Source organism: Gopherus flavomarginatus, chromosome 7 (assembly GCF_025201925.1).
Source record: "Gopherus flavomarginatus isolate rGopFla2 chromosome 7, rGopFla2.mat.asm, whole genome shotgun sequence".
Taxonomy (NCBI): domain Eukaryota; kingdom Metazoa; phylum Chordata; order Testudines; family Testudinidae; genus Gopherus; species Gopherus flavomarginatus.
In genome coordinates, this window is record NC_066623.1 from 46,724,729 (window position 1) to 46,750,776 (window position 26,048).

Genomic DNA, 26,048 nt, shown 5'->3' on the forward strand with positions numbered 1-26,048 from the left:
GATCCATTATGCTGGGGCGCGGCTCCTTCTGGCCCCAATACCTCCACCAGGGCAGGGTCCCTCAAACCCCAATCCCTCCTGAAAGACAGGGCCACCTTTCACCCCAATCCCCCCTTGGGGGACGCCCCCCTCATGGCCCAGAACCCCTACCAAGACATGGTGCCTCACACATCAATCTCTCCCCAGACCAAGGCAAGTCCAGTCACACCCTCATTAGACAGGCTATAAAAATTAAAAACTCAGTAATAATGGGGGATTTCAACTATCCTCATATTGACTGGGTATGTCAGCTCAGAATGGGATGCAGCAATAGCGTTTCTTGACATCTTAAATGACTGCTTCTCGGAGCAGCTAATACTTGAACCCAGAAGTAGAGAAGCAATTGATTTAGTCCTAGGTGAATCTAGCTGGATTGCTTGATAATAGTGACCAACATACAAATAAATTTAACATCCCTGTGGTGGGAAAAACAGCACAGCAGCCCACCATGGTAGCATTTAATTTCAAAAAGGGGAACTATACAAAATGAGGAATTTAGTTCAATAGAAATTAAAAGGTACAGTACCGGAACTGAAATCTCAAGCTGCATTGAAACTATCTAAATATACCATAATAGAGGCTCAACTTAAATGTATACCTTAAATTTAAGAAAAAAACACAGAGGACAAAAAAGTGCCACTAAACAACAAAGTAGAAGAAGCAGTGCGAGCCAAAAAAAGCATGCTTTAAAAAGTGGAGGTTAAATCCCAATGAGGAAAATAGAAAGGAAGATAAAACTTTGGCAAGTCAAGGGCAAAAATATAAGTAAGGAGGCCAAAAAAAGAATTTGAAGAACAGCCAGCTAAAGACTCAACAAGTAATAACAAAAAAAATGTAAGTATATCAGAAGCAGGAAGCCTGCTAAATAACGTGGCTGATCGAGGAGAAGTCAAGGACAAGACCTTTACAGAGAAACAACATGATTAGATTGGACTTCTTGGCTGAAGATGTGAGGGAGATTCCCAAACATAAGCCATTCTTTTTGAGTGACAAATGTGAGGAAGAATCAGAGGGGTAGCTGTGTTAGTCTGGATCTGTAAAAACAGCAAAGAATCCTGCGGCACTTTATAGACTAACAGACATTTTGGAGCATGAGCTTTCGTGGGTGAATACCCAATTGTTCAGCAACTGAAGAAGTGGGTGTTCACCCACGAAAGCTCATGCTCCAAAACATCTGTTAGTTAATAAGGTGCCACAGGCTTCTTTGCTGCTTTTACAATTCTGAGGAACTCTCCTACATTGAGTTGTCAATGGGGAAGGTTTGAGAACAAATGGATAAATTAAACAGTAATAAATCACCAGGACCAGATGTTATTCACCCAAGAGTTGTGAAGGAACTGAAATGTGAACTTCCAGAACTACTAACTGCAGTCTTTAACCTATCATTTAAATAAACTTCTTTATGAAATGACTGGAGGATAGCTAATGTGAAGCCAATTTTCAAAAAGGGCTCTAGAGGTGATTCCGGCAATTACAGGCTAAATTCACTACCAGGCAAATTGATTAAAACTATAGTAAAGCACAGCTTTATCAGCCACATAGATTAATATGATTTGTTTGGGCAGAGTCAACATGATTTTTGTAAAGGGAAATCATGTCTACCCAATCTACTAGATTACTTTGGTGAGGCGGGTCAACAAGCATATGGACAAGGGTGATCCAGTGGATATAGTGTACTTAGATTTTAAAAAAGCCTTTGACAAGGTCATTTGCCAAAGGCTCTTAAGCAAAGACTGTTGTAATTGGATAAAAGGGAAGGTCCTCTCATGGATCAGTAACTGGTTAAATGAAGAGAGGTAAATAGTGGTGTCCCCCAGGATTCTTTACTGGGACCATGTTAATAATAGAATACCATTTTTTTAGAATATTTTGGATGTTTTCTACATTTTCAAATATATTGATTAAAATAACAACACAGACTACCAAGTGTTCAGTGCTCACTTTATATTCATTTTTATTAAAAATATTTGCACTGTAAAAACAAAGGAAATAGTATTTTCACTTCACCTCATACAAGTACAGTAGTGCCATCTCTTTATCATAAAAGTACAACTTATGAATGTGCAATTATATTAAAAAACTTTAATTCAAAAATAAAATAATGCAAAACTTTAGAGCCTATGAGTCCACTCAGTCCTACTTCTTGTTCATCCAGTCGCTCAAAGTTTACATTTTTACAGTGCAAATATTCATAATAAAAATAATAATATAAACTGAGCACTGTACAGTTCATATTCTGTATTGTAATTGAAATAAACGTATTTGAAAATATAGAAAAGCATCCAAAAATATTTAATAAATTTCAATTGGTGTTCTGTTGTTTAACAGTGTGATTAAAACTACAAATAATCATGGTTTTTTCCTATAATTACGATTCCCTTTTTGGAGTTAATCTCATGATTTAGCTGTTATTAATCGACAGCCCTAATCTCAAGTATCACATAGGAGTATGTTCAAGAATAACCATAGCTGAACCCGTTATACATCTAGGAACAAGGGAAAAATAAACAAGAATTGTTTAAGTGAATTAAGTGGACTATCTTCATTTAGAGGGCTCACAGGAATAAAGATAAGTATGGGATAGGGTAAACTAAACAGACTTTGTATTAACAAGGCTTTCAAATGCACACTCTGCTGTCAGCAGCTCAGCCCCACGAATCCTAACCCAAAGAGAGCGAGTATATCAGTCACTTCTTGAGCCTTTATGAAAGAGATGGTGTATCCAAACTATACATGAATAGAATACATTCCCCCTGTTAACAAAGGATGTCTGGAGATGCTACTACTCATTTTCTTGCTTAACAGCATTAGAAAGTATCATAATCTTCCATTCTTTGAGTTTAAAGTGTTGCCTCTTGTAGTTGTAGGACCAGCCATAGTGTCATCAGGTGATTGTTCTTCTGTTGGTTGTAATAGTGTCGTCTGTCCTCTCCAATGAGTGGGCGACATTAGAGGCTTTCTGGAATTGCAGTTGGTATTCTCCACATCTGCCATTTCAGCAGCTCCGGCTGTTGTTTCACTATTCCGATGTAATTGTACTAAAAGAGCAGTCCTCAGATATCTACAATTTTGCATAAATAACTTTCTCCTTTACGCCTGACATAATAAGCTGGATTAACCATCTGAATCTAAAAATTATAGTTGTTGCTCTACATCTACCTCAGCTATAGGAAGAAGAGGACTGTCCTTTCTCTCTCTCGCTATTCCATACAAACTGGGTTGTTCCACTGGTTCAGGTAGCCTGGCAAGGTTCCATTGGAACAGTAAAAGAACCCCGTTGATGTTGGGATGTTCGTGCTTGGCTAAAAGGGATCACCACTGAGAATAGCCACGCGCAGGGGAAGGATGAAGGGATCATCCCAAGTAGCCACACGGAGGAGTGGAGGGAACTGTGTGCTGCACATCCACCTGAAAAACCGTAGCCCCTCCTTTTATATGGTAAACCCAACCAGCATTGCTTGCTATGGGAAGGAGGGTGCTGCAATTTGAAAACATTCCAACATGTATTGAAGGCATTAGAAGCCATACCCGTGTACTCTTTGGCTTACCATGGCTGCCTTGGAACCAAATTCTGTTACCCAGCCGTGTGAGACACGTCATCATACAGGCAGGGGCTCAATATAAAAAAACAAATGTGACCTACTACCTAATGCACATGTGGTGTCTGCTGTGAATTGCTTGATTAACTGGAAGTCTCCCTTTTGTTCTCAGAAATGTATCATCTTAAATTTTACTCTCCCTTTTTATCCCCCCACAAGTGCAAATGTTTCTATGCTCCGTTTATCATCTCGGTGCCTGAAGTTATAACAGATTAGGAGGCAAAAAAAACGCACTTGCACTGATATGTTTTCTGAGCTCATGCAGTCCTCCCGCACTGATAGGGCACAGTGGAATGCAAGGAGGTATTCAGTGGGAGAGTTCAGGAAAGCATTAAATGAACATGATGAGAAGAGGCATGATGAAATGCTGAGGTTAATAGGGGGGCAAACAGACATGCTCAGGCATCTGGTGGAGCTGCGGAAAAGCCAACAAGAGCACAGACTGCTGCTGTATCCATTGTACAACCGCCTGCCCTCCTCCCCAAGTTCCATATCCTCCTCACCCAGATGCCCAGAACACAGGAGGAGGAGCTCCCGGCACCCAGCCACTCCACTCCAGAGGATGGCCAAAGCAACAGAAGGCTGCCATTCAAACAGTTTTGATTTGTAGTGTGGCTACAATAAGCAATGTGGCCTTGTCCTTTCCTCCTCCCCTACCCCACCTGGCTACCTTATCAGTTAGCTCCCTTTTTTGTTAATAAAGAAAGAATGCATGGTTTTAAAACAATAGTGACCTTATTTCCTTTGCTAGCTGTGATCAAAGGGGGTAGAATGATTGGCTTACAGGGAATTGAAGTCAACAAAGGGGGAGGTTTTGCATCAAAGAAAAACACAAACAACGGTCACACTGTAGCCTGGCCAATCATGAAAGTTGTATTCAAGCCTAATTTAATGGTGTACAATTTGCAAATTAATTCCAATTCAGCAGTCTCTTGTTGGAGTCTGTTTCTGAAGTTATTTTTTGTAATAGTGCTAGTTTTAGTTCTTTAATCAGAATGACCAGGGAGATTGAAGTTTCTTCAACTGGGTTTTTAATGTAATAAATCTTGACATCTGATTTGTGTCCTTTTATTCTTTTTACGTAGAGACTGTCTGGTTTGGCCAATGTACATGGCAGAGAGACATTACTGGCACATGATGGCATATATCACATTAGTAGATGTGCAGGTGAACGGACCTCTGATACTGTGGCTGATGTGATTGGCAGGGCCGGCTCCAGGCACCAGCATTCCAAGCTGGTGCTTGGGGCAGCATTCTGCAAGGAGCTGCAGTCCCTGTTGTTTTGCTCCCAAGCACAGCGTCGAATTGCCACCCTGGGCGGCTGGGGCAGTCCCTGCGCCGTTAGGGCGTCAGGTGCGTTTCCGCCTCGAGGGCAACTAGGAGCAGCTTCTATGTTTGGCTCTCCTCAGCGGCTTCAACTAAACATAGAAGCTTCTGCGGAAATGCTGCCGCAGAAACGCACCTGTAGCCCTGAGGGCACACGGACTGCCCCTGCCGCCTTGGGCGGTAATTCGGCGCGCTGCTTTTGGCAGCAAAAACTGTAGAGCCGGACATGATGAGTAGCTCCTATGATGGTATCCCCTTAATAGCTATATGGACAGAGTTGGCAAGGGGCTTTATTGCAAGGATAGGTTCCTAGGTCAGAGATTTTGTTGTGTGGTATGTGGCTGTCTGTAAGCAAGGACTGGCCCATCTCTCAAGAGCTGGGAGCGTGAAGGAGATCCTTTATAATGTGCTGGAGAGGTTTTAGTTGGATGCTGAAGGTGATGGCTAGTGGCGTTCTGTTCCTTTGTTCACTTCAGCAGGTGGGTATTGTAGTTTTAAGAATGCTTGGTCAAAATCTTGTAGCTGTTTGTCTCTGTCTGAGGAGTTGGAGCAAATGCGATCGTATCATAGAGCTTGGCTGTAGACAATGTATTGACTGGTGTGGTCTGGATGAAAATGGAGGCATGTACGTAAGTATAGCAGTCAGTACTTTTTCAGTATAGGGTGGTGTTTATGTGGCCATCGTTTATTAGTACTGCAGTGTCTAGGAGTGGATCTCTTTAGTGGACTAGTCCAGGCTGAGGTTGGTGGGGTGAAAATTGCTGAAATCATGATGGAATTCCTCAAGAGCTTCTTTTCCATCGGTCCAGCTGATGAAGATGTCATCCTCCATCCGTCTCTTCCACCTGCGCCTGTACCCAGACAGCGCGCCTGAGCATGGATGTTTTTACCCAGATCCTGGTGTGGTTTTGCAGGAACTGTAACTTGCAATTTCCACTTAGTTATATCCAGGCTGCGAAGAGCATCCAATGTGAAAGGTGCCTACTGGTGGAATCTTTCAGGCAGCAAGTGGGAGAGCTACAGAAGGAGGTGGCTAGGTTGAGGAGCATCCAAATCCATGAGCAATTCCTGGACAGTGTCCATGTGGAGACAGCTGAAGTAGCTGTCCCAATACACAGGACTTTTGACACACCGCGGGTGGAGGAGGAGATGGCTCAGGGTGGACACTGGCAGATGGTTACTTCTGGCACAGGTAGTGCTCCACCCTTGCTCCGAACCCTCCCACCGTGGTAGGCAACCATTATGCTCTTCTTGATACAGCAGAGAAGCAATCACCCCTACAGTAAAGGAGGAGAAGGCTCATACCCCTAAGGCTGGGCGGTCTGCTGCCTGCCGGGAGCCCATATCCGAAATGTTACGGAGGCATTGTCGAGGATTATCCAGCCCTCTGACTACTCCTCCCTGCTACTCATCCCTGTGGGCACAAATGATGCTGCAAGGTGTGACACTGAGTGGATCAAGAGTGACTACAGGGCTCTGGGAATACGAGGGAAAGAGTTTGGAGTGCTAGTGGTATTCTCTTGGTTTCTTCCTCTCAAAAGTAGGGGCCAGGGCAGAGATAGATGCATCATGGCGGTTAATGCCTGGGTGCAAAGATGGTGTCACTAGGAGGGCTTTGCCTTCCTTGACCACGGGATGCTATTGGAGGAAAGACTGCTAAGCAGAGATGGCATTCACCTTTCGAAGAGGGGAAAGACTATATTTGGACACAAGACTGGCTAACCTAGTGAGGAGGGCTTTAAATTAGCTTCGAGAGACAGAGGTGAGCAAAGTCAACAGGTAAATGGGGAACATGGAGACCTGGGAGATGGGTCGGAAACAAGACGTAGCGCGGGCTATAGTGGCAGAGAGAAAGGAGGGCCAGGGCAAAACTGCGAGGCAACATCAAACCAGTATCTTAGATGCCTATATTCAAATGCAAGAAGTATGGGAAGAACTGGAAGAGCTAATAAATAAATACAGCTATGACATTGTTTGCATCACTGAAACTTGGTGGGGTAATACACATGAGTGGAATGTTGATTTGCATGGGTACAGCTTGCTCTGGAAGGATAGTCGGGAAAAAGGGAGGAGGTGTTGCCTTATATATTAAAAATGTACACACTTGGACTGAGGTGGAGATGGACATAGGAGACGGAAGTGTTGAGAGTCTCTGGGTTAGGATAAAAGGGGTAAAAAACAAGGATATATCATGCTTGGAGTCTATTACAGGCCACCTAACCATGTGGAAGAGGTGGATGAGGCTTTTTTTAAACAACTAACAAAATCATCCACAGCCCAAGATTTGGTGGTAATGGGGGACTTCAACCATCCAGATACATGTTGGGAAAATAACACTGTGGGGCACAGACTCTCCAGTAAGTTCTTGGACTCCATTGCACACAACTTTTTATTTCAGAAGGTTGAAAAAGCTACTGGAGGGGAACTTGTTCTAGGCTTGATTTTAACAAATAGGAAGGAACTCATTGAGAATTTGGAAGTAGAAGGTAGCTTGGGTGAAAGTGATCATGAAATCATAGAGTTTGCAATTCTAAGGAAGGGTAGAAGGGAGTACAACAAAATAGAGACAATGGATTTCAGGAAGGAGGATTTTGGTAAGGTCCCATGGAAATCAAGACTGAGGAGAAAAACAACTGAGAGTTGGCAGTTTTTCAAAGGGACACTATTAAGGGCCCAAAAGTAAGCTATTCCGATGGGTAGGAAAGATAGAAAATGTGGCAAAACACCACCTTGGCTTAACCACGAGATCTTGCATGAACGAAAAAATAAAAAGGAGTTTCCAATGGGATCCAAACCCCAGATAAATCTGTTTTACTCTTTATAAAGCTTAAGTACAGGGTAAATTCATAAATTGTCCGCCCTCTTCATCACAAATAGACAGATATGAGCAGCTGTTTTCTCCCTCAGCTATTAATCACTTACTCTGGGTTTATTAATAAACAAAAGTGATTTAATTAAGTATAAAATGTAGAATTTAACTGGTTTCAAGTAACGACAGACAGAACAAAGTAAATCACCAAGAAAAATAAAGCAAAACACGCAAGTCTAAGCCTAATACATTAAGAAACTGATTACAGGTAATAGTTCACCCTCAACGATGTTCCAATAATCTCCTTTCACAGACTAGACTCCTTTCTAGTTTGGGACCAATTTTTTCCCCTGGTACAGTTTTCGTTAGATCCAGCAGACATCAAGTGGTCAGGTGGTAAGCAGGCGTTTTCTCATGACGGGCAGCCTCTTTTGTCCTGCTCCCTGCCACCCCTTTTATACCTTTGGCACAAGGCAGGAATCCTTTATCTGTGCTTGTCCTCACCCCTGCCTTATCAATGGAAAAGTACCAGGATTATGATGGATTCCAATATCATGTGACATGGCCATGTCACTGTAAGACCCCCGCCCCCAATCTCCATTCTTCTTGGTTTGGCCAATGCGTCCACAGGAAGACATGCAGGTAAATAAACCTTTTACAACCAATTGGCCTAGTCAAAGGGAGCCATCAAGATTCGAAACCACCATTAATGGTTCACAATTTGCATAATTACAATAGGGCCTCAGAGTTATACTTCATATTTCTAGCTTCAGATACAAGAATGAAAACAAACAGGAGGAATAAATTCAGTAAGTTATAACATTTATTATGATACCTTACAAGAGAACTTTTGCATAAAGCATATTCCGGTTACGTCATATTCACATACATAAGCATATTTCCACAAAAGATGTGGAGTGCAACATCACAAACGACTTTTAAAAAAAAGCCTCTGCTGGTCACCTCCAAATTGCAGTTATAATTTAAAAAGTGTTTTTGTATAAATGGCACCATGGAGTTTCATATTTACTATCTATAAGCAGAGGCCCTGTTTAGTCATATTGAAATAAGGTAATCTGGAGCTGTTAGGGAGGTGATCTGATCTATCACCTCCAGAGAAAGAGAAGAGCCTGAAAGATGTAAAAGTAAATTTAGTTTGATAGCATCCTGTCTGGCAAGAACTCACTTATCAATAGACAGCTGGAAAACCCTTATGTCTGTATAGAGGTAGTTGTGAAATGCTGACTTCTGTATTGTTTTGTATGTTTATTTGCATGGTCTCTTTCTGGTTCTGTAATTGTTTCTGTCTGCTGTATAATTAATTTAGTTGGGTGTAAACCAATGAAGATGGTAGACAATTGGTTAAATAACCATTTTACAATATGTTAAGGTTGGTTGGTTAAATTTCAGTAAAATGATTGGTTAAGGAATAGCTAAGCAACACTCAGGTTTTATGATACAGTCTGCCGTCAATCAGGAAGGGGGGAGGGACTGGGGACTGGGGATGGGGGAATTGGGATAATGTTTTGCTAAAAGGGGAATGGGAACAGGGGATGGGAACAGGAACAGGGACACAGGCAAGGCTTTGTGGTATCAGAGCTGGGAAGGGGGCCATTAAGGAAGGAAACTCGAATCATGCTTGCTGGAAGTTCACCCCAATAAACATTGAATTGTTTGCACCTTTAGACTCTGGGTATTGCTCTCCGTTCATGGGAGAAGGACTAGGGAAGTGAGAAGGTGAAGAAATAATCGCCCTAACATCTTGGTGCCGGTGACTCGGATGCATCACATCGGATAGGTGAGTGGCAGCCTGTAAGTCCCCCTCTCCAGCAGCCTAATGTAATGTTATGGAAGTTAAACTATTTCCTAGGACATGTGCAGTGTGTATTGGAAAAGGGGTAAAAGGAATGTAAACAAAACATGGTACTTAATTAAAATCCTGTTAGGGCTCCAAAAGGAGACACAGTGTGTTAGAGTATCAGAGGGGTAGCCGTGTTAGTCTGGATCTGGAAAAGCAGCAAAGAATCCTGTGGCACCTTATAGACTAACAGACGTTTTGGAGTATGAGCTTTCGTGGGTGAATACCCACTTCTTCAGATGCATGTCAGTGTGTTAGAGGTTGTGAACCCTTGAAACATTTCAGTTTGGGGTTAGAGCCTTGATTTTTTTTGTAACTATATTATTTTAAACTTTTAATGACTATGAGTCGCTAAAATGTGTGACACATAGTGTTCAACCACCTCCTGGGGTAATATTTAAACCATCCAATAGCATCTACAAACTCCTGAGGTTTTATTTCATTTAATATTAATCAGAGCTTCACATCTCCACCCAACCTCGTTACTGTGGGTGTACATCCATCAAACTGATGGAAACAAAGGTGGACTACAGACTCCTTAAGGCAAAGGAATCATCCTTGCTATTCAGTGGGGGTATGTTTAAACCATCAGCTCAACAGGTGGAGACAGCTCTATTGCACTCAAACATCCCTGTTTTATATATAATATAGAAGCTTTTTTATTTGCTTTTATTTTAAGTGCATTTTTTGTTTTTTTCCCCCCACAAGAGTCTACTATACACCTTTCAGCTTTTGCTGTAAATGAGTCTCTTTTATACAAAGACACAAGAGCTAGGTTCTCACAAACTATTTTTGTATTTATTTAAAAGACATACATCTCCTTGACAACAAACCAGGATGCTCCATAAAAATATTTATCTTATTTAAGCGTCACACAGACCTTCTAACAGAAATACAGCTAGTTATAGGTACCAAGTTTTATATCACATGTTTGTCCCCTCACCATTCTCTAACTTAATCTTTTTAGATTTCTTACAAATGTTTTTTCCTAAGCAGGGCTCTGTAACTCTTTGTGCAGCCCAGACGATCAGTATAACGCTTTGAGCAGACATCCTCCAGTTTGGTCATTTTAAAAAAAATACTGTCAGGGTCTCGACCGAATTGCACAGCATTTACCAAGGTCACCCCTTGTGCTAAATGTTCTTGAGTTAAGCACAGGTATTGCATTGCATAATCTATGGCAATAGTGTTCAATCAACTTTTAAAACACAGTTCAGCACAGGGGTCCTGGAGCTTGCAGTTTATAGCCTCTGAAGTTCAAGTCTCACAGTCATGGCACAGCCCTCAGGATTGGTGTTGAGCAAAAACAAGACAGGTCTGGTTCATCTTTCTCGTCTGATGTAACGCTGTCCAGGGCCCCCAGGTTCTCTAGAAAGACGTTGTTGATCTGTCAAGAGATTTTCATAAAAGAAACAATTGTAAGCCCCCACTGCTTATTTTTAGATTTATGCACTCCCGGGTTGGTTCCTGACCCCATTACACATCATCCTCTACTGTCACTTCTTAATTGTTCATTTACGTGAGTGATGTGTTTTCCGTTCAACTTGTCCACCAGTGACTCCCAAAAGCCTTGTCAGCTTCCTCCATAGTGGTGGACAACAAGAGGCCATCACAATCATAGGTCTTCCTCATGAATTCTTAAGTTTCAGGGTTGGGTTCCAATGTATCTAGCAACGGCTGGGCCAAAGGGCTCCTCTCAGCCGCTCTCTCCCCTCTTCCTCCCTGGAACTTTCGCTCATGTAGTTCTTTCTCTGCAGGTGGCTGAAACCCTCAGAGCTAAAACAAATTGGGAAGCTTTCATTTCTAAAACACACATTCTTGAAATGAGATGGCCTCTTCCATACGGCACTGAGACTTACAGAGTGGTGGTGGTGCACTATGATTGGTAGAGGGTGATGGGAGGAGTTCTTAGAGGGTTCACATGACACCCCTTGTTTCAGGGCATGTATCTATCTTGACCCTGGAAGTAATATCTCAGTGGGCGGGTCTTAGGGTGACCAGTGGGTTAACAGGTCGAGGGAGGAGCCAATGTTTGATTGACTATAAGCCCCTTATACTAATCTCCATTACTTTCATCCACTTTTGCAGGGAAAAACAGTGAGGGAGGAAATGATCAGGATGTGCCCTCAGCAGGGGACAGTACAAACAGCACACAGCAAAGTGGTTCCTAGAATGTCTCCTTGTGACACACATTAGCCTGGGATACCACTGCTGAAATGGAAGCACTAACATCACATATCTTCAGTGGGAGTGTGAACATGGTAACGTATGTGTATCATGCGCTATAGGTGTGTCCAGCACAGCCCAGTCCTCAATTATGCGAAAGTATAAACATAGCCTTTGGCATGGGGTTGTTTGCTTGTTTGTTTTTGCAGCTTCCAATTTATTCTACAATATACTCACTGTACTGTCACTCTGGAACTGCTGAGGTGGTAGTTAAATAGTGCCTTTCTACTGTCCAAGTGGCCTGTGACAGGGTGGCAGAGGATAAGCCAGCAATCTCCACATCAATAATGTCCATAGTGATCCTGGGAGTAACGTTCCTTTATTTGTTAAGGTAAATAGAACTGAGTTCCTAGCATTGTGGACTTTTCCAGACTTCCCTTTTTTAAAGATGGGCGCTATATTTGCCTTTTTCCAATTGTCCAAGACTTTCTCCAAGCACCATGAGTTTTCAAAGTGACTCTGCAAGCACATTAGCCAACTCCCTCAGCGCCCGTGGATGCATTGCATCCAGCCCCATGGACTTATGCATGTCCAGCTTTTCTAAATAGTCCTTAACCTGTTCTTTCACCACTGAGGGCTGCTCACCTCCTCCCCATAGTGTGTTGCCCAGTGCAGCAGTCTGGGAGCTGATCTTGTCTGAGACGATCAAGGCAAAAAAAGCATTGAGTACTTCAGCTTTTTCCACATCATCTGTCACTAGGTTGCCTCCTCCATTTAGGGGCAGCTCTAGACATTTTGCCACCCCAAGCATGGAGGGTCTGCTGGTCCCACAGGACCATCAGACTCTCCACAGGCACCCCTGCAGGAAGTCCACAGAAGCCACAGGATCAGTGGACCTTCCATAGGCAAGCCGCTGAAGCTACCCTGCCTGCTGCCCTAGTGGCAACTGGCAGAGCGCCTCCCGCGGCTTGCCACCCCAGGCACGCACTTGGAACGCTGGTGCCTGGAGCCGCCCCTGCCTCCATTCAGTAAAGATCGCATACTTTCCTTGACCTTTTTCCTGCTGCTAACATCATAGGCGCCAACTTTTCCCAGCTCCGGTGGGTGCTCGCATGCCCTCGGCCCTGCCTCATCTACACCCTTGCCCCACCCTGCCCCCATTCCAACCCCTTTCCCAAATTCCCTGCCCCAACTCCGCCCCCTCCCTGTCCCTATTGGATCCCTTTCTCAAATCCTTGCCCAAGCTCTGCCTCTTCCCCAAGCACATCGCACTCCCTCTCCACCCCTCTTCTAGCCACGCAAAACAGCTGTTTTGCGGCACAAGCACTGGGAGCTAGGGGGAAAAGCTGGCATGAAGCACTCTCAGGGGAAGAGATGGAGCCAGAGCAGAGGCGGAGCCGAGAGGGGAACCCACCAATTTTTCCCCACGGGTGCTCCAGCTCCGGAGCACCCAAGGAGTCCGCACCTATGGCTAACATATCTGTAGAAACCCTTCTTGTTACCCTTTGCATCCCTTGCTAGCTCCAAGTTTAACTATGCTGTAGCATTTCTGATTAAACTCCTGCATGCTCAAACAATATGTTTATACTCCTCCTTAAGCATCTATCCAAGTTTCCACTTCTTGTAAGCTTCCTTTTTTGTGTTTAAGCTCACTGAAAAATTCTCTGTTAAGCCAAGATGGTCGCCTGGCATATTTGCTATTCTTTCTGAACATCAGGATGGTTTGTTCCTGTGCCCTCAATAAGGCTTCTTTAAAATACATCTAGCTCTCTTGGACTCCTTTTCCCCTCGTATTAGCCTCCGAGGGGAGCCTGCTCATCAGTTCCCTTAGAGAGTCAAAGTCTGCTTTTCTGAAGTCCAGGGTCCATATTCTGCTGCTCTCCTTTCTTCCTTTTGTTAGAATTTTAGCATCTCCTAACTATTGTGTTCTTGACTTTTCATCTTCAATAATGTTCTTCTAACATACTTTACTTGTATGTAACATCTATATAAATGGGATATACATCTGGCTGGATTAGGGATTCTATAGTCACAATATTATGGAGTTTTCTGAATGTATTAAAACTGTACTGTCTTAATGCTGTATTTGTGTACTTATGCATTTAGAATTGTAAGAATGAAGAAAACCTTTCTGCAATACTATTGTTTAGATCTGACATACACAAGAAAACAAAAATATGAGTCCTGATGAGAGCAAAGCAGATTTAGGCCAGACAGAATCCTGTGGATTTTAAGAGTTTGTTCTGATTTTTAACAGCGTAAGCATAAGAACTGTGCATGTGTAAGAAATTGCAGGGAGACCGTGTTTAGTGTTGCACCTGTGTGAGAAACTGCAGGGTAACTGTGTTTATGAGAAAAAGAAAAGATAAAATAACTTAAAAGCTAGAAAAGACTGGTCTGAACTTACACTAACCCTGTACTGAAAGGGCAAGAGAGCTAACATGGAAATGAGAGACTAATGCAAATGTATATGAAAAACATAACAAAAAGTTATAAATAAGTTTGTGTAACAAAGAAAGGTTGAAGCTGTATGGTCTGGTGCTGGAGGAAACTGTGATGAGCTCATTCCAGTGAGCTTGTGAGTAACTGTGCTTTGCTGAGTGTTTTTGCCTTAATAAAGATATGTTCAATCCATTTGCTGAATAAGAGAATTTCAATCCAACACTTCTCATACCAAAATAGCTGCTCGCTATTTTACAAAACTTCCAAAAAATTTTAGGCTGAGAAGCAGCAAGGGGAATTCCTGCTCAAACAAAAAAAATTGGAAAGAAGATTTAAAATTAAAGTGGCCCCCCCGATATAGCTCTATATTTGCCATTGCAGTTCTGTAATATACATTGTATCTGTTTTAAACAGGATTAAGATAAGTGGAGGTTTCCTTTGAGCTTGCCTTTAATTGCACATTAAGTGTAGACCTTGCACGGAGGATAAGAGACACGATGCAGTAGTCAGAGAATCCAGACTACTTCATATACTAACAAATAGTAAGTTGGAGGAGCAGGTTCCTAGACATTGGACAGACCCTCTCTGCCTTGCCCCAGAATGGTCCATTTCTGAAAGTGTCTTTGTGACAAGTGAAAGGAGACTATTTTTTAAGTAATGATGAATCCATGGTGGCTCAATTAGCTGGAAACTAAATATTAGCTATGTGTTTCAGTTGTTTAATGAATATGAGTCTGCATAGCCAAGGACTCATGATGTCTAGTCAACTTGCAAGAGCACATACACAATGCCTGATGGATCATGCGGCCTGTTTCACCAACAGATAGGCATAGAAGAATATGGAAGTTATCTGATGCTGCTGCAAGGACCTGCCTTGATATCCTGATGAACATTTGGGTATTTCTTTGTATTGAATATTAACTCTATTAGGGTATGTCTTCACTACCTGCCGTATTGGCGGGTAGCAATCAATTGCTCGGGTATCGATGTATCGCGTCTCATTTAGACGCGATATATCAATCCTGGAACACGCTTATATCGATTCCGTAACTCCACCAAGCCAAACGGAGTCGCGGAATTGACAGGGGGAGCTGCGGACATCGATCCTGCGCCGTGAGGACGGTGAGTAATTCGATCTTAGATACTTCGACTTCAGCTACGTTATTTACGTAGCTGAAGTTGCGTAACTAAGATCGATTTTCCCCCGTAGCATAGACCAGCCCTTAGAGCTGGTATAAAGTGAACCCCTCTGTCTTCTCTTTTCTGCTGTTACACACCTTTAAAAAGATCCCTGTGTCAGTTCAGGGAGCTCTAGCCTAGAAAAGAGTGTATGACAGTCCTTTTCCGATTGTCACAGCCAGAGAAACCGGGGTGAGAGAGCAGCAAGCTAGACTCCCTGACCACAGCAGTTACTGAAGAGAGTCATGGACCCCAGAGCTGAGCTGAGAATAGACAGATACTCAGTCTTCTCAATTAGTGTTTGCTTACTCTCTTGCCCACTGAAATGCATGGGTCTGTGGGAAGCCCTGGGGAGCAAAGGGAAGGCTGGAGCTGTGGAAGCACAATGGCAGAAATCGCTGGGTGGTGGGGAAGGTTGTTGGGCTCAAAACCAACACCAAATTGTATTTAATTTAGTATTATAGTGATTTTTAGTATTATAGTATAGCAACCATTTGTCTTACACCCATGGGACTGAGCGTACAAGCCCAGGGTCCGGAGCCTGCCAGCAGTAGGGTCTGCCTGTTCTTTCCATGCCCACCCCTTGGACACCAGAAGGGGTCAGAAATCCTTGACCTGACAGCTATAAGAAATTGGGAGGAAAGCACAGAAATCAGTGTCCTCTGAGGCCAGACTGACCTGACCAGGCAAAGCTTTGCAGAGGATTTCTCAATAACAGGAGAAGAGGTGGGGGGAGGGTGCCCTCATTTCCTATTACAAATGTAAAAAAGCATTACAGATATTCTCCTACTACCAACTCCAAAGGCAGACTGTCCCTGACTGCTTCCCAGGCCACGTCTACACTACAGCATAAAATCGAAATTACTAAAACCGGTTTTATAAAACCGATATTATAAAATCGATTTTATGCGTCCACACTAGGGCACATTAATTCAGTGGTGTGCGTCCATGGTCCTAGGCTACCATTGATTTCCGGAGCAGTGCACTCTGGGTAGCTACAATAAAAGAATGAGACCAATAACTTCGATTTCCATCCACACTAACCCTAAATCGACATAGTAATATCGATTTTAGGGTTACTCCTCTCGTTGGGGAGGAGTACAGAAATCGATTTTAAGAGCCCTTAAAATAGATTTAAAGTGCCTTGTAGTGTGGACGGGTACAGTGTTAAATCGATTTAATGCTGTTTAAATCGATTTAACTGTGTAGTGTGGACCAGGCCTTTGGTGCCACAAGTACTTCTGTTCTTTTTGCGGAATTTGGCAGAAATGTGAACCACTGCTGTGAAATGCTGGCTGGCTTTTCCCTATTTCTGCAATAGGGATAATGATTCTGAATTTCCTTTGAAAACATAATGAAAGCAACATATGAAAAGGTCACTGGATGTGCTAATCATTATGGTCTGGCAGTGTGGTACCTAAGAAAGGGCATCCAAGAAGTCTGAATACACTTTGGAAATTGCACTGTGCCATGTATAAAAATAATTACTGTAGTGAAAAGTTTTTAACAAAGAGATTATGGAGGGGGTTGGCAGGACTCCAGGTGTACAAAGTCTGCCAGGGAGCAGTTGAGGTGACACAAAGTGCCACAAATTCTCCCTCTGCTGTAGGATCCAGAATCAGCCAGGGCAGACCACAAGCAGGTCATGGCAACAGAGATGTCGTGGGTCATATTCTTTGCCCCACACTAAAGAGATACAAAAGGGCAGCAAATCCAACCAGATAAGAATTCTTCCAAGATAGGGGAATCCCAGCTGGCTTATAGCTAAGATACCAAACTCTATCCCAGCCCCCACTGCAAGAAAAAAAAAGATGCCTTAGGCAAATCATCACTGCCCTCTGGGATTCCCTGGCTGCTGGACAACCCTTTATGGCCACTGGCCATCTTAGAGCTACTTAGGGGTTGATAGAATCTGGCAACATAAAGGTGACACAAAACCACCTCTGTTCCCACACCTGCATGGGTATGTGCCCAGTGCACATTGTCTCATGTTTCTGCCACATCTCACTATCTCAGGGCAGGTCTACACTACAAAATTAGGTTGAATTTATAGAAGTCAGTTTTTCAGAAATTGTTTTTATACAGTTGATTGTGTGTGTCCCCACAAAAAATGCTCAAAGTGCATAAAGTTGGCGGACTGCATCCACAGTACCGAGGCTAGTGTCGACTTCCAGAGCATTGCGCTGTGGGCAGCTATCCCACAGTTCCTGCAGTCTCCACTGCCCAGTGGAATTCTGGGTTGAGATCCCAATGCCTGATGGGGCAAAAACAGTGTCATGGGTGATTCTGGGTACATGTCATCAGGCTCCCCCTCCCTCCTTCCATGAAAGCAATGGCAGACAATCCTTTCATGCCTTTTTTCCTGGGTTACCTCTGCAGATGCCATACCACAGCAAGCATGGAGCCTGCACAGCTGACTGTCAGTGTAAGTCTCCTGGGTTCTGTCACATGGGACTGCATTGCTACACAGCAGCAGCTCATTGCCTTTTGGTAGCAGATGGTGTGTTACAATGGGTAGCCATTGTTGTTGTACTCCTGGGTGCTCTTTTAACCAACCTAGGTGAGGTCAATCGGGGCGCCCGGGCAGACATGGGAGTGGCTCATCCAGGTCACACACATCTGCCAAGCACTGAAGAGATGACGATGGCTAGCAGTCCTACTGCACCGTCTTCTGGCAAGCAGCCAGGAGATGATGATGGCTAGCAGTCATAATACAGCATCTTCTGCCGAGCACCCAGGAGATGATGATAGCTAGCAGTCAGACTGCACTGTCTGCTGCCAGCCTAAAGATGTAAAAGATAGATGGAGTGGCTCAAAACTAGAAACAGACCTCACTTGTTTTATATTCATTTGCTTCCTCTCTTTGTGAAATCAATGGCCCACTAAACCCAGGGTTTTGAGTTCAATCCTTGAGGGGACCATTCTATGTGACAGTTTGTGTTTATTCTTCAAAGCCACCCCCTTTGTGGATTTTAATTCCCCGTTTGCCATGTCATCAGTTGCCCCTCCCTCTGTCGGAGCAGACAATTGTTTCACATCTTTTTTTCAGCCCAGATACCATAGCACTGGGATCATGGAGCCCGCTCAGATCAGCATGGCAATTATGAGCACTGTAAACACCACACACATTATCCTGGAGTATATGCAGAACTAGAAGCTGACAAAGCAAAACTAGGCGAGGAGGCGACGGCAGCACAGTGATGAGAACAGACATGGACACAGACTTCTCAAAAAGTATAGGTCCCAGCAATACGCACGTCATGGTGTTAATGGGGCAGGTTCATGCTGTGGAATGCCGATTCTGGGGCTGGGAAACAAGCACAGACTGGTGGGACCACATAGTGTTGCGGGTCTGGGATGATTCCCAGTGACTGCAAAACCTTTGCATGCATAAGGGCACTTTCATGGAGTTTTGTGACTTGCTTTCCCCTGTCCTGAAGTGCCAGAATACCAAGATGACAGCAGCCCTCACAGTTGAGAAGCGAAGTGGCGATAGCCTTGTGGAAGCTTGCAATGCCAGACAGCTACCGGTCAGTTGGGCATCAGTTTGGAGTGGGCAAATCTACTTTGGAGGCTGCTGTGATCCAAGTAGCCAACGCAATCAAAGAGCTGCTGATATCAAGGATAGTGACTCTGGGCAATGTGCAGGTCATAGGGGATACCTTTGCTGAAATGGGATTCCCTAACTGTAGTGGGGCGATAGATGGAACCCATGTCCCTATCTTGAAATCAGAGCACCAAGCCAACGAGTACATAAACCGAAAGGGGTACTTTTCAATGCTGCTGCAAGCAGTGGAGGATCACAAGGGACGTATCACCAACAGCAACGTGGGATGGCCAGGAAAGGTACATGACGCTCACATCTTCAGGAACTCTGGTCTGTTTCAAAAGCTGCAGGATGGGATTTTCTTCCCAGATCAGAAAATAACCATTGGGGATGTTGAAAGGCCTATAGATATCCTTGGGGACCCAGCCTACCCCTTAATGCCATGGCTCATGAAGCCATACACAGGCAGCTTGGACAGTTGTCATAACATTTCTTCCCAGATCTGGACCTTAGCGTCCAAAATATGGGTGTTAGCATGAAAACTTCCAAGCTTAGTTACCAGCTTGGACCTGGTAATTGCTGCCACCAGCCAGGAATTATACAGTGCCTAGCTCACTGTGGTCTCCTCAAAACCTTCCCTGGGGGACCCCCAGATTCAGATGCCTTGAGTCTTACAACAAAGGGAAATAACCCCCTCCCCTTGTTTCCTTGTTACTTCCTCCCAGGCTCCCCTCCCTGGACAACCCTAGGAGATTCCCTGCTTCCAGTCCTTGAAACACAAGTAACGAGAGAGCTAATCTCTCTTCCCCCTCACCCAGAGGGTATGCAAAGTCAGGCTTAGTAAATCTAACACAAAGAGATTTTCCCCTTGACTTCTTCCTCCCACCAATTCCCTGGTGAGCTGCAGACTCAATTCCCTGGAGTCCCCACTAAAGAAAAACTCCAACAGGTCTTAAAAAGAAAGCTTTATATAAAAAGAAAGAAAAAGACATTAAAAATAGGCTCTGTATTAAGGTGACAATATACAGGGTCAATTGCTTAAAGGAAAAAAAAATGAATAAACAGCCTTATTCAAAAAGAATACAATTTAAAACATTCCAGCAGCTACACACATGTAAATACAAAAAAAAAAAAAACCAATATAAACCTATTGTCTTACTATCCTTGTACTTACAACTTGGAAACAGAAGATTAGAAAGCCTGGAGATAGAAAAATCACTCTCAGAGACGAGAGGGCACAGACCCGAGACAAAGAACTCACACCCAAAACTTCCCTCCACCCAGATTTGAAAAAGTCTTGTTTCCTGATTGGTCCTCTGGTCAGGTGTTTGGTTCCCTGTGTTAACCCTTTACGGTAACCCTTAGCTATCTGTTTATGACAACAGTAGTCAGGAGCTGTTCAGCTATAGGCTGAGCAAGTGCAGAATGGTGGTAGAAATATGCATTTGGACATTTAAAACTGCACTGGCACAGCTTACTGACTTGGATAGACCTCAGCGAAACCAATATTCTCATTGTTATTATACTTGCTTTGCGCTCCACAATATCTGTGAGAGTAAGGGGGAAGATGTTTATGGCGGGGTGGGAGGCTGAGGCAAATCGCCTGGCTGCTGATTGAGCACAGCCAGACACCAGGGCGGTTAGAAGAGTACAGGAGGGCATGGTGCATATCAGAGAATCTTTGAAAACCAGTTTCATGACTGGACAAGCTATGGTGTGAAAGTTCTGTTTGTTTCTCCTTAATGAACCACCTCCCCCCTTGGCTCACTCTACTTCCCTGTAAGCTAGCCCCCTTCCCCTCTCCGCTTCGATCACCGCTTGCAGAGGCAATAAAGTCATTGTTGCTTCATATTCATGCATTCTTTATTAATTCATGACACGAATAGGGGGCTAACTGCCAAGATAGCCCACGAGGGGTGGGGGAGGAGGGAAGTACAAGGCCACATTGCACTTAACAAAAACTTACTGAAGGCAAGCCTTCTGGTGCTTGGGAAATCCTCTGGGGTGGAGTGGCTGGGTGGCCGGAGGGCCCCCCCCCCATTCTTGGGTGTCTGGGTGAGGAGGTCTGGAACTTGGGGAAGAGGGCTGTTGGTTACACAGGGGCTGTAGTGGCAGTCTGTGCTCCTGCTGCCTTTCCTGCAGCTCAGCCATACGCTGGAGCATATGAGTTTGCTCTTCCAGCAGCCTGAGCATCAACTCTTGCCTTCTGTCAGCAAGCTGACACCACCTATCATCTTCAGCCTGCCACTTCTCCTCACATTCATATTGTGCTTTCCTGCACTCTGACATTGTCTGCCTCCACACATGCTGCTGTGCTCTGTCAGTGTGGGAGGACAGCAGGAGCTCAGAGAACATTTCATCTCGAGTGCATTTTTTTCACCTTCTAATCTTCATGAGCCTCTGCAAAGGAGAAACATATGCAGCTGGTGGAGGAAAAGAGAGAGTGGTAGTTAAAAAGACACATTTTAGAGAACAATGGGTACACTCTTTCATGTTAAACCTTGTTGTTCACATTACACAGCACATGTGCTTTCGTTACAAGGTCTCATTTTGCCTCTTGTATTGAGGGCCTGCTGGTTTGGTGTGAGAGGTCACTCATGCTTCACTCCTCCCTCCACCACATGGCTAACAGCGGGGAACATTTCTGTTCAGCCACAGCCAAACAGCCGAGCAGGAACGGGCCTCTCTGAATGTCCCCTTAATAAAAGCACCCTATTTCAACCAGGTGACCATAAATGATATCACTCTCCTGAGGATAACACAGCAAGATAAAGAATGGATGTTGTTTGAATACCAGCAAACACTGGGACCATACACTGCCATGCTTTGTTATGCAATGATTCCCGACTACATGCTACTGGCCTGGTGTGGTCAAGTGTCCTACCATGGCAGACGGAATAAGGCTGCCCTCCCCAGAAACCTTTTGCAAAGCCTTTGAGAGTACATACAGGAGAGCTTTATGGAGATGTCCCTGGAAGATTTCCGCTCCATCCTCATACACATTAACAGACTTTTCCAGTAGCTGTACTGGCCGCGAATGCCAGGGCAAATTAATCATTAAACACACTTGATTTTAAACCATGTATTATATTTACAAAGGTACACTCACCAGAGGTCCCTTCTCTGTCTCCAGGGTCTGGGAGCACGTCTTGGTTGGGTTTGAGGGTTACTGGCTCCAGTGTCCAGGCTGAAAAACATATCTTGGCTGTTGGGGAAATCAGTTTCTTCACTTTCTTGCTGTGAGCTATCTTCCTCGTCCCAAAAACCCGTTTCTGTGATGCGTGATTCTCCATTGACAGAGTCAAAGCACAGGGTTGGGGGAGTGGTGGCTGTAAGCCCTAGCATGGCATGCAGCTCATCATAGAAGCAGCATGTTCGGGGCTCTGATCCAGAGCAGCCGTTTGCCTCTCTGGTTTTTGGAAGGCACGGATTCATCTCCCCATACGGCGAGCAGATCCCATACCTCCCGTTTGGTCCATGCTGGAGCTCTTTTGCAATCCCAGGACTCCATCATGGTCACCTCTGCTGATGAGATCTGCACTCACCTGCACCTTGCCACACTGGCCAAACAGGAAATGAGATTCAAAAGTTCGTGGGCCTTTTCCTGTCTGCCTGGCCAGAGCATCTGAGTTGAGAGCACTGTCCAGAGCAGTCACAATGGAGCACTCTGGGATAGCTCCTGGAGGCCAATACCAATCAAATTGCATCCACACTACCCCAAATTTAACCCAGCAAGGCCAATTTCAGCACTAATTTCCTCATCAGAGGTGGAGTAAATAAATTGATTTAAAGAACCCTTCAAGTTGAAAAAAGGGCTTTGTTGTGTGGACAGGTCCAGGCTTAAATCGAGGTAATGCTGCTAAATTCGACCTAAAATTGTAGTGTAGACTAGGCCTCAGTCTAACAGAAATACAGAAAACAGACATAAAAAGCATCAACCAAGCTAGTTATGTGCCAGCTTCAAGGCAGGGTCTGGAAAGAATCTGAGAACAAAGATTTATCAGCACTGGTGTGTCATGCTGTCAGAACAGCCAGACACCCATCGGTGTAGTTTGTTTGAGGAGGGCAATGCCCCTCCTTCCTCCTCCCCTCCCCTCCCCCAAGGCCTGGGCCAGGAGCAGAGTGGATGGTAGAGCTGCTTCTCCTGCTGAGTGCTCGTCTCTGCAGCTGGACACCACCTCTTGGGTCCTAGTGCTGGTCTTCCCATTTTACGTGTGTTGGATGCCCTATATGACCACCACTCTGTTTTCTGTACAACTGAGTGGGGGGCAGGGCATGGAGGATTGGGGGTTCAGGATATGAGGGGAGGAGGGTAAGGTGGGGAGGGAAAGGCAGTGGGAAAGAAAGAGGATGGGATAGGGAAGGGGGAAGAGAAGAGCATAGGGGAATCAGGCAGAGGCATGTAGGAGTGTGGGGAGGAAAGGGGAGGGGGATGGGGAAGGAAGCTGAGCCCTGCTTAGGGGGCGGGGTTTCTCTGCTTAGGTATCCTATAAAAGGTAGCCAGCCAGTCAGGCAGGCAGCGGCATAGAGCGCTGCAGTGGCACACTCCCCTGTAAACAGAGCTGTAAACGGGGGAGTTTCAGTGGGAGTTTACGGGGGAGTGTGCAGGAGAGACTTAGAGACCTAGGCAGAGGAACTGACAGACTAATGAAGGGAGTGGGTGGTGGTCTGCAGGTGTTCTGCTGCTTGTTGGGGGTTTGTTTTGATGTGTGTTTCCTGGACTAACAGGATTTAGGTGGGAAGGCTATGACAGATACAGAGGCAGCAGTGAAAGACACAGTGAAGATAACTGGATGTGGAGGCTGCGGCATGTACATGATCCTGGAGGGGGTACCTGAAAAGAGTTTCATCTGCATGAAGTGCCGCCTGATAAAGCTGATGGAAGAAAAGATCCAAGGACTGGAGATGCAGGTGGAAACTCTGGTAGAGTGTAGAAGGGGGTTCGAGCGGATGATGGAGCAAAGACATGAGGCGGCTGAAGGGATAAGCTCAGACTTGCAGATAGAAACAGGACCAAAGAATTCTGAGGGGACACTGCTAGGTGAAGAAAGTGGATGGTGGAAGCATGTGACTAAGAGAACCAGGCAGAGGAAAAGACGGGCCAGTGAAGGAGAAATAGAGCTCAGGAACAGGTTTGCAGAGTTGGAAAATAAAGGAAGGGCACAGCAGGTGGTCGCTGAAGGTGAGAGGGCAAGGAAGAAGACAGAAGCAGCTAGTCCTATAGGAAGAGGGGAAGAGTCAATAGAGACAACACCAAATGTGAGCCCCAGGAGGATACGGGATGGGTTGCAGAGGACTGCAAGGGACAATAGAAATCGAGAGGACTTGCAGCCAGAGGGAACAGGGGATAGACTGGAGAATCACACCGTCACCAGGAAAAGGCAGGTCTACGTGATTGGGGACTCCTTACGGAGAAGAATAGACAGGCCTGTAACTAGAGCTGATCCGGAGAACAGAAGGATATGCTGTCTGCCGGGTGCTAAGATATGGGATTGGACCTGAGGCTGAAAAGGATCCTAATGGGAGTGGGAAAGATTCCGCTGATTGTCCTTCATGTGGGAACAAATGATATGGCTAGATTCTAGGTGGAAAGTATCAAGAGAGACTATGCCAGACTGGGGAAGACGCTTAAGGAAATCGAGGCTCAGGTGATCTTCAGTGGGATTCTGCCTGTTCCTAGAGAAGGGCAACAAAGGTATGAGAAGATTATGACGATCAACAGACGGCTCAGACAGTGGTGCTATAAGGAGGTCTTTGGGATGTACGGCCATTGGGAAGCATTCATGGACAGAGGACTGTTCTCTCAGGGTGGACTTCATCTGAGTGAGGAGGGAAATAGACTTCTAGGATGGAGGCTGGCACAACTGATTAAGAGAGCTTTAAACTAGGAATTTGGGGGAGATGGTTGGGAGATGTTCAGGTAATCTTCATGCTAGAATTCAACACTGAGAGGGAGAAAACAAACTAAGGGAGGATGCAGCCGTGGGCAGGAAAATGGACATAAGGACGAAGGGTAGTATAGATCCCAGTATAATTGGTGATACTGGTAGTAGAATGTCTGTGCCTAACTGGGTAAAGAACATCAGTGAAACCAAACGGCAAAAATTAAGATGTTTGTACACTAATGTGAGGAGCATAGGTAACAAAATGGAGGAACTAGAGCTACTGGTGCAGAAGTAAAACCAGATATTATAGGGATAACTGAAACATGGTGGAATAGTAGTCATGACTGGAGTACGGGTATTGAAGTCTATGTGCTATTTAGGAAAGACAGAAATAAAGGCAAAGGTGGTGGAGTAGCATTGTATATCAATGATGAGGTTAACTGTAAAGAAATAAGAAGTGATGGAATGGATAAGACAGAGTCTGTCTGGGCAAAAATCACACTGGGAAAGAAAGCTACTAGAGACTCCCCTGAGATAGTGCTTAGGGTGTGCTACAGACCGCTGGGATCTGATCTGGATATGGATAGAGACCTCTTTAATGTTTTTAATGAAGTAAACACTAATGGGGATTGTGAGATCATGGGAGACTTTACACTTCCCAGATATAGACTGGAGGACAAGTGTTAGTAATAATAATAGGGCTCAGATTTTTCTGGATGTGATAGCTGATGGATTTCTTCACCAAGTAGTTGAAGAACCAACAAAAGGGGATGCCATTTTAGATGTGGTTTTGGTGAGTAGTGAGGACCTCATAGAAGAAATGGTTGTAGGGGACAACCTTAGTTCGAATGATCATGAGCTAATTCAGTTCAAACTGATCTGGGACTAGGGTTTTTGATTTCAAAAGGGCTAACTTTAAAGAATAAGGAAATTAGTTAGGGAAGTGATTGGAATGAAGAACTTGTGGATCTAAAGGTGGAGGAGGCCTGCAATTACTTCATGTCGAAGTTGCAGAAACTATCAGAAGCCTGCATCCCAAGAAAGGAGAAAAAAATCATAGGCAGGAGTTGTAGACCAAGCTGGATGAGCAAGCATCTTAGAGAAGTGATTAAGAAAAAGCAGAAAGCCTAAAAGGAGTGGAAGATGGGAGGGATTAGCAAGGAAAGCTACCTTATTCAGGTCAGAACATGTAGGGATA

General features: G+C 44.5%; 2 long non-coding RNA genes across 3 annotated transcripts in view; both read right to left on the reverse strand.

The window, feature by feature from the left end:
* Positions 1–10,407: 10,407 nt before the first annotated feature.
* On the reverse strand, positions 10,408–18,191 carry LOC127055926 (uncharacterized). Its single transcript, XR_007775667.1, has 2 exons — positions 17,975–18,191; positions 10,408–11,018 (listed from the first exon to the last, which is right to left on the reverse strand). It is a non-coding gene; the product is annotated as an uncharacterized LOC127055926 (long non-coding RNA).
* A 2,619-nt stretch (positions 18,192–20,810) lies between these two features.
* The window catches only part of LOC127055911 (uncharacterized), a 28,108-nt gene continuing 22,870 nt past the window's right edge, over positions 20,811–26,048 (reverse strand). For both annotated transcript variants that reach the window (XR_007775646.1, XR_007775645.1), the window contains 2 exons: positions 22,075–22,152; positions 20,811–21,388 (listed from right to left, as the gene is read on the reverse strand). This is a non-coding gene — a long non-coding RNA (uncharacterized LOC127055911). The remainder of the gene's footprint in view (positions 21,389–22,074; positions 22,153–26,048) is intronic.